Here is a 5456-nt window from a genome sequence, read left to right on the forward strand (position 1 = left end):
TGTGACCTTAGGCACAAAAATCCCCTTTCTGAGATTCAGTTTACCCATGTGAGAAATGGGGAAGGCAGCTAGGACATCACCTCTGGACACTGAGAGAACCCAGGCACACAGGGAAAGTGAAGGGTTGAAACAATCACGTAACAGATGTAAGTCCGACGGAGGAATGAGGGTGCCCTCAGGGCAAGGAGAGACGGGACAGGGGAGACCCCACCTGGTCCTGGGTGTCCCTCAGCAGGGCGGTGTACTCCGAGGATGTGGGCTCCGGGTTGCTGAGGTTCCAGCTGATGATGTGGAAATGTAGCTGGTGCTCTCTCTGGATGGATAAACTCTGGGCTGCAGAGCCTGGAGCCACTGAGAGGAAAAGCAGACAGGTGGAGACTCTCCGCTCCCAGCACAGAGGCATGGAGGCCCACGGGGTCAGGATGGTAGGTGCAGACAGCGTCCACACTGCTGGCTTCCCCATCCTTTTCAGGCCTGGGGAGAGAGGGATGTGGGGACTCTAGAGAGAGGTCCTGAAACCTCTGGGGTGGGGGCCAGAACAGGAAGGAGGAAATGGGAGGACAGGGGGGAGACTGAGAGAGGGGTGGTCACAAAAGTGGTCATTAGGGGCAAATACTCAGAGGAGGGTCTCACCTGAGGGAGACCAGTCTGCAACTCAAGGAGAAGAGGCCCAGGCTGCTCTTCTTGAACAAGGATCCAGCTGGGGAGGAAGGAGGAGGAGGAGGAGCAGGAGGGACAGGGGTTGGGGGAGGGGCTGGGTGGGATTTAACCCACCAGGAGCTGCTGGGACCAGGGTCTCCCCAGGCTCTGCAGGACCCTCTCAGTGGAGTTGAACGTGGCTGAGCTGTTGCTCCTGTCTGATGAATACTGGAGGGTGGAGATGGGGAAGGTGACTGTGAGGGACTTCAGGTTGTGTCCCAAAGCTGCAAGACGAGAGGGAGAGCGATGGCCAGCACTGAGAGCTGGCCTGAGACCAGACCAGAGTCCTGCACTCATTATCATCTGTCGTCTTCTCTCCCAGTGTCACCACCACCCACCCGTGTGGTCACCCAAGTCAGAACCAGCACATCTGCTCAGCTCCTCCTCCCTCCCAGTAACACCAATTCCAGTTGCACACTGGTCCTCACATACACTCCCTCTCCATCCCTGTCCCAGCTCAGGTCTTAACTTCCTTCACCCGGACCAACACCCCAGCAGGCTCACTGGATGCTCTGTCTAAAGGATGTTCTACATGCACCACTAGAAGAATCTTTCTGAAATGAATACCTCACTAGGGCCACCACTGCTCTAGCACCACCCATGGCTCCCTATGGCCTTCAGTGTTAGTTCAACCTTCTTGACCTGGCACTCAAGGCTCTACTCAATCTGGCTCCTGCTGACCTTTCAGTCTCATTTTATCCATCTACTGCGGGTTAAACTCCATGCTTCACGCAACCCAAATTCGTTTCAATTCTCCCCATAGGGCATGTTGTTTCAGGCTGGAGCCTTTGCTCACGGAATCCTCTCTGCCAGGAAAACCCTTCATCCTCTAGTTGCCAGGGTCCCTCCTACTTATTCTTAAAGACTCCATTCTGGTGAAACTTTCTCTAGCAAGCTCTTCCCCTCCAAATTATGCCAGGCGCCTCTCCCCGAAACCTCCCACATTGTACTATAATGGTGTGTTAATTTCACAAGACTCGGGGCTCTCTGAGGGCTGGCCTTAGACTGAACCGTCGGTATAATCTTTGTGATCAGCATGATTGCCCTAAAACCAGAATTTCACACCCTGGCTTCCCAGCTCCTGGATCACAACTGGCTGGTGGAGGTGTGGGGCCGGAGAGCTTCTCTTGGGAAGGAAAAGGGGCCCCCAGATACCTGTGGTGGCTTCTGGTGGCACAGGTGATGATGAAGTATGCAGGGACGTGGTGGCTGGCTCGGGAGCTGTGGCGAGGGCTGTCTCAGGGAGGGACAGAGTGGGAGGAGCCCCCAGGCTCACCCGGGCTCCAGCAGTGGCTGTGCCAGGACCACCATTCACAGGTGAAGCATAAATGAGAGTGAGGGGAGGGGTGACTGTGTGAGTAGAGGGATGAGCAAGCCTGTGGATGAGAGGAGCCCAAGAGAGAGAGATATGTGAACAAGAGAGACTGAACTCGGAGGAGAAACAGATGGACGGGCAGAAAACTGGACAGACGGATGGGACACCTGGAAAAGGAGGACCAAGGGCGGGGCTTCAGGAGAATTAAAGTGAAAACCACGTGGGGTCAGAATGTGGTGGACAACACGTCTGTGTCTAAGGCTTTCTCACCCTGGGCTGGGACTCTCCACCAGAACCCGGGAGGGAGAGAAGGGATGAATTAGGGCCCTTCCAGGTGCTTCCCTCACCAAGGACAGCGGGTGAAGGAGAACAAGTGCTCCCCAACCCCAAATGCAGACGGGACCCAGGACGTCAGGGCCAGGAATACTCACTTGTGGTAGTCGGGGCTGCGGCTCCATAGGTGTAATCTGTGGAGAGAAGGCGAGAGGAGCTGAGCAAGAGTTGGGGTGAACATAAAGGATTAAGGGAGAGGGGGGATGTAGGGAGCTTTGTGGGGAAAGCAGAGGGGAAGTGGGGAGTGGTGTTCAGGGGGGAGGCAACGAGGTGGAAGGTGGCTGGACCCAGTGATCACACAGTGATGAGAAGACTGATCCCAGACCAGGAGCATAGAGAGATGGATCATAGCTCACTTTAGAGCAACGGAGGCAACACAGAACTCTGACTGGGAGAGAGAGTGTGGCTGTAGCCCAGCCCCTCACCACTGACGTAGAGGCTGTCCCCGTCCAGGGTGAGGGAGCCCAGGTGGGTGACGCCCTGGGTCTCATGGCTCAGCTCACAGTAGAGTCACTCTCTGTTCAGCCCGGGACCAGTGGGGGTCAGAATGGAAGGTGCAGACGATGTCCTCCCTAGTGGCTGCCCCACCCTTCTCAAGCCTGGGGGAGGGAGAACCTGGGGACATGGAATACTGAGCAGGGGTCCTTCTGGGTGTGGAAAGCGAGAGAGGGGAAGGGAGGAGGCTGAGGGAGAGGCTGAAGGGGCTGCTCTGATGTCTGGAGAGGCTCTCCTCGGTGTCTCCCATGTGAGACAACCCCCTCACAAGTAAGGCCTGACTTCCTTTAGGATGTGGAGGGGGGCCTGTGAGTGACAAAGATGGGTGAACACACAGACCTGGGTGAGGGGGCGCCTGCAGGTCTGCACGGACAGCAGCGAGGAGCACAGTCAGTGCCCTGTGCCATCTGACACATGCAGGCAAGAAAGTACCGTTACGTTCTCTCGGTTCTCCACTCCGAGGTCTTTTCTTTCTACTTCTTTCCTACTCCACAGCCATCACCCAGGCCTAGGGAACAATCATCTTATTCCTAATCTTATTCCCAGCACCTCCCATCTTGCCTATTAAGTCTACATTCTTAACCATGAAGTCCATTTGAACCAACGTGCTTAGACCAAACGCTAATCACATCCTCCTTCTACTCGCATCTCTCCAGAGTCTTCCCACTGGCCTTAGAACAGAATCCCAAGTCACCCCTGATCTGGTCCTGCCTGTCCCCCCTCGCCGGCGTGGCTCACACCCCTCCCCCTGTGTTGACTCGGCTCAGCCATCCCTCTTCTCAGTTCATGGACACACCAGGCTCTCTGCTTCAAGGGTGTCCTCATGCGGGTCCCTCTGTCTGAAACGCTCTCTTGAACACACTCCCACACCCTCACTCCAGTCTAACCCTCCAGACGCGGATAAGACCCCTGGGGACAAAATCACACGGAGGACGGTGACGGAGACTCTGAGGAGGGGCCGGCGGCGCCCGGAGCCGGGAGGAACAGCAGCCTCGGGCGCCCTGACGAACAGCCCGGGGAAACGGGGCTCCGGGGGGACGGAGGGACGCCGGGCCCTGACGGGGCTGCCCGCGGCCCAGGCCCCTCCCTCGACCGCGACCGGAGACGGGACCGCCCGCAACTCACCGCGCCTCGCCCCTTCGGCCGAAGGGCCACGGGAATGCGGTCCGCGCCGAGAAGACTGGACACACCGCGCAGACCTCCCGCTCCATCCACGGCGCCGCCCGCACTTCCGCTTCCGGTCTCGGGCGGGCGTTCTGGGAGGACGGAGTTTCGGGGAGGACGGACGTTTGGGGGCTCCGGGTTGAGGCGGCGTGAGGGGCGGGGCAGGGCGGGGCCGCGCACCCCAGCCTCGGGGGAGGTGTCTAGTTTCTAGAGTTAATGTGAGACCGGTCCGCGGGCTGGGTCAGCACCAGGGACAGGGACCAGGTCTAGGGGCGGGGCTGTGGGTGGAAACCAGCTCTAGAGGCGGGGCTGTGGGCGGGACCAGGCTGTGGGCGGAGCACGGGACCTGGCGGGGAGAGACGGAAAGAGCCGAACTGTGGCCGCGAAATCGGAGAGAGACGAACCCGAACCGCTGAGCCGAGGAGCGGCTGAAGATAATGTCAGTTTTATTTCATCCTTTCCAATAAATCATTCCTTTTGTATCATTTCCTGCCAATATTGCATTAAGCAGGGCCTCCAGTGTGTGTTTCGTAGTAGCAATGATAATGAACGTTCTTCTCTTATCCTTGATTTCAACATTGCACCATAAAGTTTGACTCTGTAAATACTCTTTATGAGATTGACAGAGTTCCCTTCTATTCCTGATTTTGTAAGAGTTGTTTTTGTTGTTGCTGTTTATTTTTTAATACACGAATGGTGTTGAATTTAATTAAATGTCCTTTTCTGCAGTTATCGAGGTTATTATTTCTCCCTTTTCAGGGACTAGATAGAGTACTGAATTACATGGCATGACCCAAGCTTAGTCATGATATGGCCTTCTTATAAAATATATCTGGATTTGGAATGCTGATTTGATTTTTATTTAGGATACATGAACTTAATTCAAGAAGGAGAGTGGCCTGTTATAATAGTCAATTACTAAATTGACTAAGGAAGCATTTCAACTCTGCAGTTCTCATCCAGAATATTTCCTCGGATGAATAACGGACATAACAGAGAGGTAGAGAAAGTCTCTGTAAGGCATATACTCACCTGTCTCATTGGAAATCTCATTCTCTGGGCAGGGAGTGCAGTGAAAACAACAGAAAGCCTCTCTCTCCTGAGGGCTCTTCCTAAATCCAGGACTACAATTCTCCCTGCATAAGGAGCATGAAGTCTGGAGATAATCAGATACCTGTTGGTAACAGCTGTGACTTTTAACTAATTTTCTAATAACTAGAATGTTTTAGATTATTGGGCATTTAACAAATATATATATATATATTTTCATTTTCTGAGGAAGATTCACCCTGAGCTAACATCTGTTGCCAATCTTCCTGTATTTTGTTTGTGGATTGCTTCACTCCTTTCCATGGCTGCATAATATTCCAATATATAGCTATGTCACATTTTGATTATTCATTCATCCATTGATAGACATCTAGGCTCTGTTTACCTTTTGGCTATTGGG

At 54.2% G+C, this 5456-nt stretch overlaps 1 long non-coding RNA gene across 1 annotated transcript; it reads right to left on the reverse strand.

The window, feature by feature from the left end:
- Window positions 1–412: 412 nt before the first annotated feature.
- On the reverse strand, window positions 413–1915 carry LOC131402574 (uncharacterized). The gene is made up of 3 exons (XR_009218776.1): window positions 1855–1915; window positions 775–923; window positions 413–474 (listed from the first exon to the last, which is right to left on the reverse strand). It is a non-coding gene; the product is annotated as an uncharacterized LOC131402574 (long non-coding RNA).
- Window positions 1916–5456: the final 3541 nt, after the last annotated feature.

Source organism: Diceros bicornis, unplaced genomic scaffold (assembly GCF_020826845.1).
Source record: "Diceros bicornis minor isolate mBicDic1 unplaced genomic scaffold, mDicBic1.mat.cur scaffold_160_ctg1, whole genome shotgun sequence".
In the NCBI taxonomy this organism is placed as follows: domain Eukaryota; kingdom Metazoa; phylum Chordata; class Mammalia; order Perissodactyla; family Rhinocerotidae; genus Diceros; species Diceros bicornis.